This window comes from Carlito syrichta, unplaced genomic scaffold (genome assembly GCF_000164805.1).
Source record: "Carlito syrichta isolate Samal-C Ts95f unplaced genomic scaffold, Tarsius_syrichta-2.0.1 Scaffold304825, whole genome shotgun sequence".
NCBI lineage: Eukaryota > Metazoa > Chordata > Mammalia > Primates > Tarsiidae > Carlito > Carlito syrichta.
In genome coordinates, this window is record NW_007248921.1 from 176,797 (window position 1) to 190,408 (window position 13,612).

Consider the following 13,612-nt stretch of genomic DNA (forward strand, 5'->3'; position numbering starts at 1 on the left):
AATAGCCGGGCATGTTGGCATGTGCCTGTAGTTACATCTACATAGGAGGCTGAGGCAGGGGAATGACTTGAGCCCAGGAGGTCGAGGATGTGGTGAGCAGTGATCATGCCACTGCATTCCAGCTTGGGCAATAGAATAAGACCTTGACAAAAAAAAATATATGGAACCTGAAAAATGTTTGAATGTTTGTCACACATGAAAGTTTCCAATTTTTCTAACGCTAGATAGGCAATTTTTAAAAGTTAATAAAAATATGAATATTGTACAAATATATTGTGCTATGTTCTGATTATTGCCATTACAAGAATGCAATATATATGCATTTTTAAAATAAAATTTTTATTTTAAATATGTGAGGTACAATTCAGGGTGGTATACAAATGTTCGTTATGCAGGTACCCTTATTGATGATGTGTGCCCACCTCCCCTGGTAGTTTCCCACTACTGTCAATCCCTTTCTTATAGTATTATGAGAGTTGTTCAAGGTCCGCTTATAAGTGAAAACACGTGATACTTGGTTCTTTGTTTCTGTGATAGATCACTCAGCATTATAGCCTCTAAGTCCATCCAACTTGCTAGAATGTAATATATTTATATAGGTTAATGTGAAAATATCTCCACTGGAGAATGTTGTATTTGTCCCATCAGGTAAAAATAAATATTTGAGTCAGACAAGAAATAGTTGTCATAGAAAGAGAACCTGGGCCAGGCAAAGTGACTCAAGCCTGTAATCTCAACACTTGTGGGAGGCTGAGGTGAAAGTAATGCCTGAGTCCAGGGATTCGAGACCAGCCTGGGCAATTTGGCGAGACCTCGTCTCGAAAATAAATTGAAAAATAAGCTGGGCATGGTAGCCCACACCTGTAATCCAGCTACTGGAAAGGCTGAAGTAGAAGTATCTCCTGAGCCCAGCAGGTCGAGGCTGCAGTGGCCGTGAGTGTGCCACTGCACTCCAGCCTGGGGGACAGAGTGAGACTTGTATTCAAAAAAAAGAGAGAGAACCTGGAGGTAAGACACTGTGGAAGCAGAATCAGCAAAGTAGAAGAAGTAAAAAATATTCTGATACTTTTAGCCTTGGATAATCATTATTATTATTATTAAGACTTGAAAGAAAAGTCTATTGTTATTAAAGGCAGTACATGAAACCGTGCCATGTGTTGGCTAAATTTTAATATTGTAAAGCCAGACTTTGATTCCTTCTCTGATATTTACTAACTGTGTGACCTTATGCAAGTTATTCTGGGGGGAGTGTGCTTCTTTTCTCATCTTTGAAAGAGGATAAGTCCTCATAAGATTGTTGAGTTTGAAACTCTGCAAATTAAAATAGTTGATATTACAAAAGTTCTAAGAACAATGCCTGGCATATAATGCATGTTAAATATCTGTTAACTGTTATTAATAAGTCATGGATTACTGAGTATGAAATACTACTTGAGCACCTAGGTTCTAAGGTACAGAAGACAGACACTCAGGACTAAAGCTTAGCGTACAGGCCAGAATCATATGCCTAGATTGAGGAGATTCTCTGAATGGGTGACTCTCAGGGCAAAAGCCCTATCATTACCTGGAAAATGAAATAAAAGTTAGGAGGGAAACAGCACTCAGCACCAAGGTAGATATTCTAGGCTAAAGCAACTTGTAGAATCTCATTAGTTGGTAGCATTCCATCCTCCTTTGAGGAGACATTCTGAAACAATAGAAGACATCTCTAGGCCGGGTGCGGTGTCTCAAGCCTGTAATCTCACACTTTGGGAAGCCAAGGTGAGGGGATTGCCTGTGCCCACGGATCTGAGGCCAGCCTGGGCAACTTGGCAAGACATCATCTCTACAACAAAATAATAAAAGAATAATAGCTGGGTGTGGTAGCGTACACCTATAGTTTTGATTACTTGAAAGGCTGAGGCAGAAGGATTGCCTGAGCCCAGCAGGTTGACGCTGGGGTGACCATGAGCATGCCATTGCACTCCAGTCTGGGAGATGGAGTGAGACTCCAACTCAAAAAAAAAAAAAGGAAAGAAAGAAAGAAAAAGAAGAAGACATCTCTAGCTCCTGCCAAATCATCTTCTAGGGAGAATGAAGTTCAGGGGCATGACCGTGGTGGGGTGAGATTCCAAAACATAGTTGTGCGATTTCTTAATGCTGTAATTGCAACCCCTTGTATTTGTCAGTGTTTTCTAGAGAAATAGAACTGGACAACCCCTTCGAGTCCCCTCTTACTGTGAGAGCTTTTCTGTTCTCTCAATATATCCTGCTTTCTAAAAAGAAAAGAAAAGAAAAGAAAAGAAATAAATAGTAACCGGGTATATATAGATATATAAGAAGACGATTAGTATGAGAATTGACTCTAATGATTATGGAAACAGAGAAGTCTCACGATATGGTTGTCAAACCCAACAATCTTGTGAGAACTTATCCTCTTTCAAAGATGAAAGAAGAAGCACAACCCCCCCCAGATAACTTGCACAAGGTCACACAGATAGTAAACAGCAGAGTGGGAATCAAAGTCTAGCTGCAGAATATTAAGATTTAGCCAACACGACACTGCTTCATGTACCACCTTTGAGAACAATACACGTTTTTCTTTCGGGTCTGAATAATAATAATAATAATAATGAATATAAAAGGCTAAAAGTATCAGAATATTTTTTGCTTTGTCTACTCTGCTGATTCAAAAACTGCAGAGCCAGGAGAGCTAGTGTGTAGTTCAGTTCAAGTCCAAAGGCCCAAGAACAAGGTTCTCTGATGATACCCAAGGGGCATCAGAGGGCAGGGTAAAATGGATGTCCCAATCCAAGAAGAGCGAATTTACCCTACCTCTGCCATTTTGTTTGACCAATCCCTCAACTGATTGGATGATGTCCCCCCACATTGGTGAGGGTGGTTCTTCCTTACACAGTCTGCTGATTCAACACTCTCATAAGCAACCCAGAAATGATGTTTTACCGGCTATCTGGGTGTCTCTTAGTCCAGTCATGTTGACACATAGAAAAATAATCATCATGACCCTGGTTGAATGGTAGGCCTTTAGTCCCTGGGTAAAACATTGTTCATTTGTTTCTATGTTAGTTGATCTCAATGTGTTCTTGAGAATTGTTAAACATGCTAGTGTTTTATGTTTGTTTGTTTGTCTGTTTTTTAAATGCAGTATTCTCTAAACTCAAAAAATTTCTGGGTAAAAAGCAACTCAATTAAAAACTACATTAGTACTTAGGAATGTGTGTGTGTATGTGTGTGTGTGTGTGTGTGTGTGTGTTTTCCTGTCCATGCAGTTTTAAAAGAATATATCTTCTTCCAGCCAGTATGACACAGATCCCTCAGTTCTCAAAAATTGCTGTTTTCTTCTTTGAGGTGCCCCTCCCACCAGGGTTCCACAAAACAAACTTTGTGTTTGTTAGATCTACCCAAACATATCATAAAAATTTACAATAGTCAATATTCCAAGACAGTCATAAGATAAATGAAGACAGGGACAGAAAGCTATATATAACTTTTTGACCAAGAGTAATTGAAATTTTTCATCTCATGGAAAGTTCTTTATTCCCCCCATCAGTGAAGAGAGTGTGTGTGGTATGGTTACCTTCTGTGCCCAAGATGCGCTAAACTTTGGTGGGAGAAACTAAGTAAAACTTATGAAGTTTGCTGAAAGATTAAAGCCAAGAGGTAGAGAGTTAGGCAATTATTCCAAACTGCTCTCTATTTTATGTTATCTCAGTTATCTCAGATGAAGCATCATAGGATTTTTTTTCCCTACAAAGCTCAGGGTGACTTTGTGCTGCAGGTTATTATATTTTAATCTCCAGATTAGATGCTTGAATCCAATACAATCTGAAAAAAAATCTATGTACAATGTTTAAAAGAATTGATAAGAAAGTTCATGTTTAGGTGAAGTTGAAAAAGGTCAATAGAGTTTTGCTTCAGTTTGCTAAACTATATATTTATATTTATGTATAATACAATACATATGCACAAAAGAATCCAACAGGAATGTACTTTTTCCTACAAAATGTTTATTTATTTACTAGCTTATGCTCATGAGGACAATTTGAAATTGTCAATAGTGTTATTTACTATTAATAGATTCACACCATATTCTTAATTTTTAAATGTATTTTCTGACAAATTGGGGTTGATTCTGATGACTCAGTTTCAGCATTGAATAGCTGCCATTCCAATACCTCAAGAGAAAAACAAAAGATTCATATTTAATAATACCGAATTTCTTGGTAAAGTAAATGTTTGTGGAGAGAACCATGCACATTATGACCATTTAAAATATGTCTGAAAGATCCCTGTTAGCAAATACTCAGAAGGACAGGCATCTCTTAGTATAAATTGGATGACAGCAGTGTACTCTCATTGTGACATTATCAAAGTATGCATGATAGCACATACCATGTGCTGAAGAAGATACCATATGTCGATTTCTATAGCAAACATGAATGTATACTAGCTTGGCATAAACCAGACTGATATGGAGCAGTTTCCTTAAAAGAAGAGAAAGAAGTGAACAAAGGAAGAGAAGCAACAAAAAATGACAGTTCCTCACAAGGTAATTGACTGTGATAAAGATTGGTATTCTTTTCCCAGCAAAAACGCCTAGAAGAAGTAATAATTATGGAAACATGAGAATTTACTGCACGAAGTTAAACAAAATGCTTTAAATTCAAAAAATGCAATTTACCCCAAAGAACTTGAGATTAAAAATGAAATACTACTCAGAATATACATATTTACACTTATCTCTTATAGAGCATATGTTTCCTTCCAAGCTATGCAAGGATTTACCATTTACCATGTTTTCACAGATTAAATATTGTTACATGCTCCCAGGGATAGTTCATAGCCACTTTCAAGATTAAAAATAATAGTTAAAAAATCTGTTTTAAAGAATTCTTATTATTTGATACTTTAGTGGCTCTAAATCATATAAAGACAGCCCATTTTATTCCTTTATAATTCAACACTGGAAATGTTAGCATATTGAATATTAATATGATCAATTGCATTCTCATTCAATTGTATTTCTTCTTTAATTCCACAAAGTAATATACTAGATACTTTACAAAGCTGGAAGGCATATTAAAGTCTTAACTATTCTTTTTGTCTCATTTTTTTCTCTTCTATGTACAACTATGTGTCTATTTTTTCATCACTTTTTGCTGTTTTCAAAAGACCACTTAAAAGAACAAACAATAATCATTTAATATACAGAAAGTCTTTGTATAAGTTGAATCTTTTCTCCTGTCTCAATAGCAGTAATACTATATGTGGAATTTGGTAGCATAGTATCTTAGGTGCCATTTGTACATTAAGACAATTTCCTAAGGCAACTGCACTGTAAGATTATAATACATGCACTGTTACCACAAACTACAACTAGACCAAACTGTATGCTGGTTTGTTTATGCTCATTTTAATAATTTTGCAATTCATCATTTTTATGTACAATTTACTTTGGTTTGATTTGTTCAGGCTAATATACACATGTATGTTATTCTGTTTATGTGAAAAATAAGAAGCTTAAGTCTTAAATCTATATCCACTACTGAAAAAACCAAAATCACTTTTAAAGAAACCTATTGATTAATAAGCTTATATCTAAATATCTAATATAAGACATCAAGTATTTAATAAGTTTGGGATGCATCACGTCATTCAATAGGGCATCATGTTGTGTGATGTATACATACTTTCTTGAAATTTTCTTTTTTCTTTTGTTTTCTTTTTTTTGGGGAGGTGGGGATCCTATCTGCTTAACAATGTTCTAGGTTACAATTATTGTGGTCATGTTCTTTTTTTCATGAGGATTAAATTATTTAATATATGTAAGGTTCCTTTTGTTTTTCTTTATTTTAAGGATGTGGGGTACAATTCAGGTTTAGATATACAAGTGGTCATCATACAGGTAGAGTTTGGGCCTCCTTTTGGTCCCCACTTTGCCTGGTTTGAGATCAGGTACCTAATGGATGTTGTGGCCTCCCTAACCCCAGCAGTATCCTGCTACTGCCAGTCCCTTTCTGACAGTATTATGGTTAATGTCCAGGATCCACTTATAAGTGAGAACATGTGGCACTCTATTCTTTGTTTCTGTGATACATCACTGAGTATGATAGGCTCTAAATCTATCCAAGTTGCTGTGAAATCCATGTTTGTCCTTCTTTATGGCTGCATAATAGTTCATTGTACATATTTATGTGGTCATGTTCTAGACAAAAGAACAGACCCAGAATTGCCTTCTGAGGGAAATCTTAGTCTTATTCATAGAAAGCCCTTTTCTAAGCTCTGAAAAGAATGCACAAGTCCACCTAGGCTCTTGAATGAATTACAGAACATTCTGTAGTTCATGATGCTTCCACTGGGTTCAGGTTTCCCATCTTAAAATGAAAGTACAATTAGTACTTCATTGAGTTATTTTGTTGACCAAATAAAGTATTTGAAACACTGTATGCAGCATTCAGTAAATTCTCAATAAATATTATCTGTTTTGATTAATGCACATGAATACATTAAGAGTTGTAAGCAGTCCCTTAGTAAAGACATTTGCTTTGCCTAACTTTACCTCAACATTTCCTGATTTTAATACGACCTATTTACAGTCCACTATGTACTTAGGAAACAAGACTTCGACAGGTATGCTGGCTGCCTGTCCACGTTGTTTTGTTGTTTTGCCTTTTTTCAGGTGTGTGTGTGTGTGTGTGTGTGTGTGTGTGTGTGTGTGTGTGTGTGTGTGTGTGTTGCTATTTGCCATTATACTACTGACCAAGTTGGAAAATATGTTATAAAACATTTCTATGAAACTTCCTGATTTAGATGTTGAAGAGCTCAGCTTGGTAACATTGATTCTACATTACACATTTTATATAAATTTTTCCTATATCTCAGGACCAGGTATATATCTCATAGTCTCCTTATGAAGTGAATTTTAAAATTAATTTTTAGACTCGGCTGGGTGGCTTAGCCTGTAATCCCAGCACTTTGGGAGGCTGAGGCAAGTGGATTGCCTGAGCCTGCGGGTTCCAGACCAGCCTGGGCAACTTGGCGAGATCTCGTCTCTACAATAAATCGCAAAATAGCCAGGTGTGGCAGCGCACACTTGTAGTTCTGGCTACTTGGAAGGCAGAGGCAGAAGGATCACCAGAACCCAGCAGGTCTGTGCTGAGGTGGGCATGAATGTGCCACTGCACTCCAGCCTGGGTCACGGAGTGAGACTCCAACAACAACAACAACAAATTTCTAGTAAACTATAAGCTATAAGCATATAATTTAGAATTTAAGAAACAAAGTCATTTTTAATGATGCCTTAAACATCTATACCACTCAAAATCAAAATACCATTTTATTCCTATTTTCTAGTTGAGTCCCTGTTTCTAGAGCCATACATAACCTAAAAATAGGTATTACTTAAAGACTGCCTTCAAATACAGACCTTTTATTCTTATATAATATAATATCTATTACTCATTATATTTCTCCTATATGCTAGATATGTTACAGACATTATTTCTAATCTTCATGACAAGCTTTATAAATTTTATTTTACCAATGGATCAACTGAAATTTACAGAGACTAGAAAATCTAAGCCAAGTCTCCACTTTATGCAAAGATTGCTCCAAATACAAGCCCGTCTGATTCCAAAGCACATACTCTCGGAGTTCATGTTGCTTCTAACTCTTTAGAATCATCTTTTCTTTCTTCTTCTTCTTCTTCTTTTTGTTTCATCTATTGCTCCATTTAAAAATGTCTATTATTAAGGTACATTTACGTGCAATAAAATTCACTCTTTTTGGTGAACAGTTCTATGAGTTTGTACAAATGTATACAGCCCTATAATCATCCAGGAACTCAAGACAGTGAACAACTCAACCACTCCCAAGTGGCAGCTTCTGCCCCTTGGTCTTGAATAACTTCTCTCACTCATAATCCCCACCAACCAGTAGTCTGTTCCCTGTCACTGTAGTTTTGATTTATTTTCATATGCTGATCCAGTCTTTCATTCTCAGGATAAAGTCTACTTGGTCATGGCATATTATCTTTTTAAAATATTACTGGATACTGTTTACTAATATTTGATTTAGAATTTTCCCATCTGTGTTCATGAAAGATGTTGGTTTTTGTCTTTTTGGTAATGCCCTTATATGATTTTAATTTCGGGGTAATGCTGGCATCAGAAAATTAACTGGGAAATATTCTTTCCTCTCCTGTCTTCTGAAAGAATTTGTGTGTAGAGTTAGTTTACTTTTTATTTTATTTTATTTTTTAGGCATTTGTAGCATTTGCAGGTAAAACAATCATGGGGGGGTGTCTGATATTTTCTTTGTTGTAAGGTTTGGTTTTTTTTAAGCTATGATTCTGTAGCAAAGTTCAAATTTTGCCTCTGGTGGTTCAAGTCTAAGTCTGTTGAAATGAATTGACAATAGACACATTAACAGAAAAAAGGCATAGAGTTTTATTAATGCAAAATCACCTTTTCTGATGGAATATGATTAGAAAGAATCTAGGGAAGGCTCCAGCTTCCTAAACATCTCTATGGTTTAGTGTTATTCTGAATTTTTACCAATATAGAGTCAATTGTTTGTGTTACTATTTTAATTTTTCTATCAAATGATTTCTATAAAATTTAATATATGGTGTCAGGCACAGTGGCTCATCCCTGTAATCCTAGCACTTTGGGAGGCGGGGAGATGAGAGGATTGTCTGGGCCCAGGGATTCAAGATCAGCCTGGGCAACTTGGTGAGACCTTGTCTCTACAATAAATAAACAAATTAGCCAGGCATGGCAGCTTGTGCCTCTAGTTCCTGCTACTTGGAAAACTGAAGTGGAAGGCTGTGAGCATACCGCTGTACTCTAGCCTGGGTGACAGAGACTCTGACTCAGAAAAAAATTAATATATAGACTGGAGTCATTCATACTTTAATATAAATTTGTTCATTAGATTTCTATCTTTCTGAAAACAATGTTCAAAGATCATGAATGTTTGTATAGAAAAATATTTGGTTCAAAAAAGTAATTTTGAAAGACAGTCCCTTCTAAGTTTGATGGTTTTTGATAGCTTTTGATAGGATATCACAGAGAAGAATTCTGGTTTGTGCATATATTCTGGGTATGGTAGGGCACAATAATTGAGAGTAAGTCGGAAATGCTATATAAAAATATTTCATAAACAGTACTTTCTTCATAGTTTTATTCATAATTGGACTTACTTTACCCGCCCTTTTAAATAAAAATGCCATGCACAGCCAGGCATAAGTTCTTTTTTTCTGCCTGTAAAAGATGCCTAGATATTGCAAATCATATTTTGATTTTTGATATATTGAGGATAACAAATGAATCTTTTCTTTCCCCTATATTTTAATGGATAGCTATCTTTCCAAATAATTTTACTTATAATGTACACATTTTAAATAATTGATTTCTAATAGCACAGGAGTTTGTGCATGTGAATATGTGTGTATATATATGTGTGTGTGTTCGTATATACACACACACATATCCTATTTTACAAAGAAGAGGTGTTGTCTTTATCTGTTTTATTGCCACTAGAATATCACTGGGAGAAATCTTCCTTCTACTATAATCTTAGAACTGCTTCAGCAAACTCTGACAAATTTATGTTATACACATTAAAATATAAGGTTTTAAGTAAATAAATCTTGATTTTCTTGGTAATTAAAAATATTAAAAAGCCTAAGACACTTTAAGACCTGCCTTCTTCTGTGTTAATATTCATTTGGTTTAATATTAAATGAGAAAATTCAGAATCACAGATCAGTACAGACAGGATAAATGCTATATTCTGGTCTTGTGTTTTTTCCTCTTTTCCCACAAAGTAGCATGTGATGTGAAAATAAACTGTGGAGTTCATATGAAAAAAATGATAGTCATGTATATTAAAACAGAATATAAAAAATTCATATTTCATAATATTCTGAAAAGTTGCTTTATATCTCCAAATTATTCATATTTAGATACTCATTTGTTTATTGTAATTTATAGTACTATCTGTAGATCTGTAGATTCATGAGTTGAATTCACTTCTTGTAAACTAGGATATGGTTCGTTATTTACAATATTTTGTTTTAAAAAAGAAACAAGAATTTTTAGAGCATAGAAAATGTGCTTTACATTATTCAGTCAATTGACAAACCAGTATCTCAGATGCTTTAGGTTCAAAGCTTAATTTTCAAGTGACTTGCTTTGATTGTGACACTTGAACATGTTTTTTTTTCTTTTTTTTTTCTACCAGTCTCTTCACTTGAACAACAGGAAAATAATATTGACCTCATGGAGCTCTCAGACTAAAAAGTCAATGAAAGCAGTAGCTATTCTCAATTGTGGTGGCAAGAAAAGCTCTTGATCTAAAGTGTTTTAGATCAGAACATCTGGGTCATGATCTGGATGGTGTGTTAACGTCAAACAACCACAGGATAGAACTAAAGACCACTTTCTAACTTAACAGAAAACAGAACTCTTTCATGAACTATGGGGAAGATATGACCTATTGAAACAGCCTGTATAAGAAATGAAGATAGCTATTTGTATTATAGGGAATTTTACTAAGACTTGGCCACAGCTTTTATTTAGTCACTATTAATGTATGCTTCTCTTATAATATATATGACTTTTTGCACTGTAACTTGGAAAAACTGAAGTATGACTTTAAATAATCTGTTACAGTACATTGTCCAATATCTTTTTTTCCAGATTGTCATAGTGTATTTATTTTATATCACTGACAATCAGTTTAATTTTGTGAGATAAAGATTAAGATATTGCAGAAATCATTGTTGGCTAATAGCAAAACAAAATATTTCATGAACATTTTTCTTTATTATAATTTCAAGGGATTGAAGGACAATGATTCAATTTTAAGATGAGGTAGCACATCTATTCAAGTCATAATTACAGAGATGAAACCTAAAAACAAAAGCAATTACTAAGTGAAATGATCATAAATGACCATAAATGAATACTCTCAGCTTTTTCTACTTTCCTAGCTTAGAACTTAGAACTTGTCATTAAAACATAGAACTTGCCATTGGACAAGGTGCTGAGCCTTCACTTTGAAAAGTTGTGAAAATCGCATTAGATAATCTATCATCTAATAAAGTATCTAACCTATTATGCTGTAAATATAATTTGTGAGGATGATTTTAGGTAATATTTTCTAAGATAATATAAAAAAGTGATTATCATACATTTACAGTAAAATAAGCACTTAATAAGTAATAGTCTATGATTTTTAGAGTCTACATCTGATTTCCTTAAGTAGCTAAGGAAGAAATGACTTCAAAGAAATCCAATAAATGACTGATATGCAAAGAATGTCTTACCTGAGAGTATAGTATCTGACATATGAAATTGTCATGCTCATCCTGTGATAGTTATTGACTGACCACATCACTTTTCAGCCTTTGTTTCCGTACCTGTAATTCTCTCCCACTATACATTTTAGCATTTTTGTCCCAGCTTGTCTAATGACTCTGTCTTTTAGCGACTTCTTCTACTTACAATACAGTCCACCTGTGAAGCTCTTCCTAGACAGCTTAAATTTCTTGGCCATTACAATTGCTTCTCAGACAAGCCATTGCCAACCAAGATTTTTACAAAACTACAACCCAGTCTCCCTAACACGCTGGCTTCTAGTCCTATGGTTTAAAGCCTTACTCGAAGGGCCAGGCTTGGTGGCTCAGCCTGTAATCCCAGCACATTGGGAGACCAAGTCTAGTGGATTGCCTGAGCTCTCTGGTTCAAGACCAGACCAGATAACTTGGCAAGACCTCATCTCTACAATCAACCAATCAATCAATCAATTGATAAAAACCTTACTCGAGGTTTTCTCATTCTCTGGTCTGGTTGAACTTAACCACTTCTTGAGTTCAACTCCTGCTGTAAATTAACAACGTCTGGGCATGTACTCTTGAACAACCTCTTCCTCACTATTGCAATTAATTTGTGAATACGCACACTGGTTTAAGTGAGTAAACTAGCACATTCTGTACTATATTCAACTGAGCATTTGCTTTGAAAGAATATTAATGGGCATTCCTTCTCCTAAAGGGACTACTGGGATCAAATTGCTTCAGAAATGCTAGAATGCAATCATTCCTCTTGAAGGTCCACAGGATGTCTTGACATGGCAAAAAAAAAAAAAGAGAACTAGAGAAATCTTGCAGCAAAAACACCTGTTTAACTGCAATTAACAGAAGACGATAGTTAAAAAAACACAACAGACCTAATAGTAATCTCTTGTAGTTTTACATTAAAAAACCTTCCTACTATATTTATCTTTATTGTGATACCTCATAAGAATAGCAAATGAGTTAAGCAGAACTCACTTGCTTCTTTTGGCGTTGTGTGAATGGAATAGCACTTTTGGGGTATTTAACCTAGGTCAGAGTCACAAAGGGCCTCCTCCAGAACTCAGAGCTTCTGGGATCACACACAGCAAGAAGCAAAGGAAAAAAAATTCTCATCACAGAACTTTTTGGAGGACACATTAAAATGCAGATCTTGGCCAGGTGCGATTAGTGGTCTGTAGTCCCAACACTTTGGGAGGCCAAGGTGAGAGGATTTCTTGAGCTCAGGAGTTTGAGACCAGCCTGGGAAACCATAGTGAGACTTTGTTTCTACAAAAAAAAAATTAAAAAATTAGCTGGGCATGGTGGTGTACACCTGTAGTCCCAGCTACTCAGGAGGCTGAGGTGGAAGGATCACCTGAGTCCAGGAGGTCAAGGCTGCCGGGAGCCATGACTGTGTCACTGTACTCTAGGCTGAGTGACAGAGTAAGAACCCAACTCAAAAAAAATGCAGATTTTAGCCCAACCTCATATTTACTGAATCTGTTTCTCTGAGGGTGAGTCCTGATACGCATTTTAAATCAACAATCTAGTTATTAAAGCATGCCAGAGTTCACTCTAAAGTAGCGTGCTCTTCTACCACAAGATGAAAGAAATTCTAACAGAAAGTAGAATTTTGTTCCATCAAAGTATACAGATCTAGAAGGACAGACTCTCCCGAAAGGGGACCATTGACAGGGTGGTGGGTAAGATTCTGCTTAAAACACAACCTTAGCCGGGCTCGGTGGCTCAGTCTGTAATCCCTCGCTTGGGGAGGCCGAGGTGAGTGGATTGCCTGAGCCCGCGGGTTCGAGACCCGCCTGGGTAGCGAGACCTCATCTCTACAATAAATCAAAAAATCAGCCAGGCGTGGTAGCGCTTGCCTGTAATTCCAGCTACTTGGAAGGCTGAGGCGGAAGGATCGCCGGAGCCCAGCAGGTCGAGGCTGCGGGGGCCGGGAGCGGTCACTGCACTCCAGTCTGGGCGACAGAGTGGGACTCCAACTCAAAAACAAAAACAAAGACACAACCTTTTCAAGTTGCTGTGATGTTCACAATTTTGTCCTTCACAGAAACAAAGAACTGAGTATCACATGTTTTCATTCATAAGTGGTCTCTGAACAGTTATGGTAATAAGAAAAGGACTGGCAGTAGTGTGAAATTGGCGGGGGCGGAGGGCGGGCAGGACTGACAATAGTGGGATTCTGCCGCGGGGTGGGGGGACCCCTCATCAACAAGGGTATCTGCAACATGAACATTTGTATACGTAACCCTG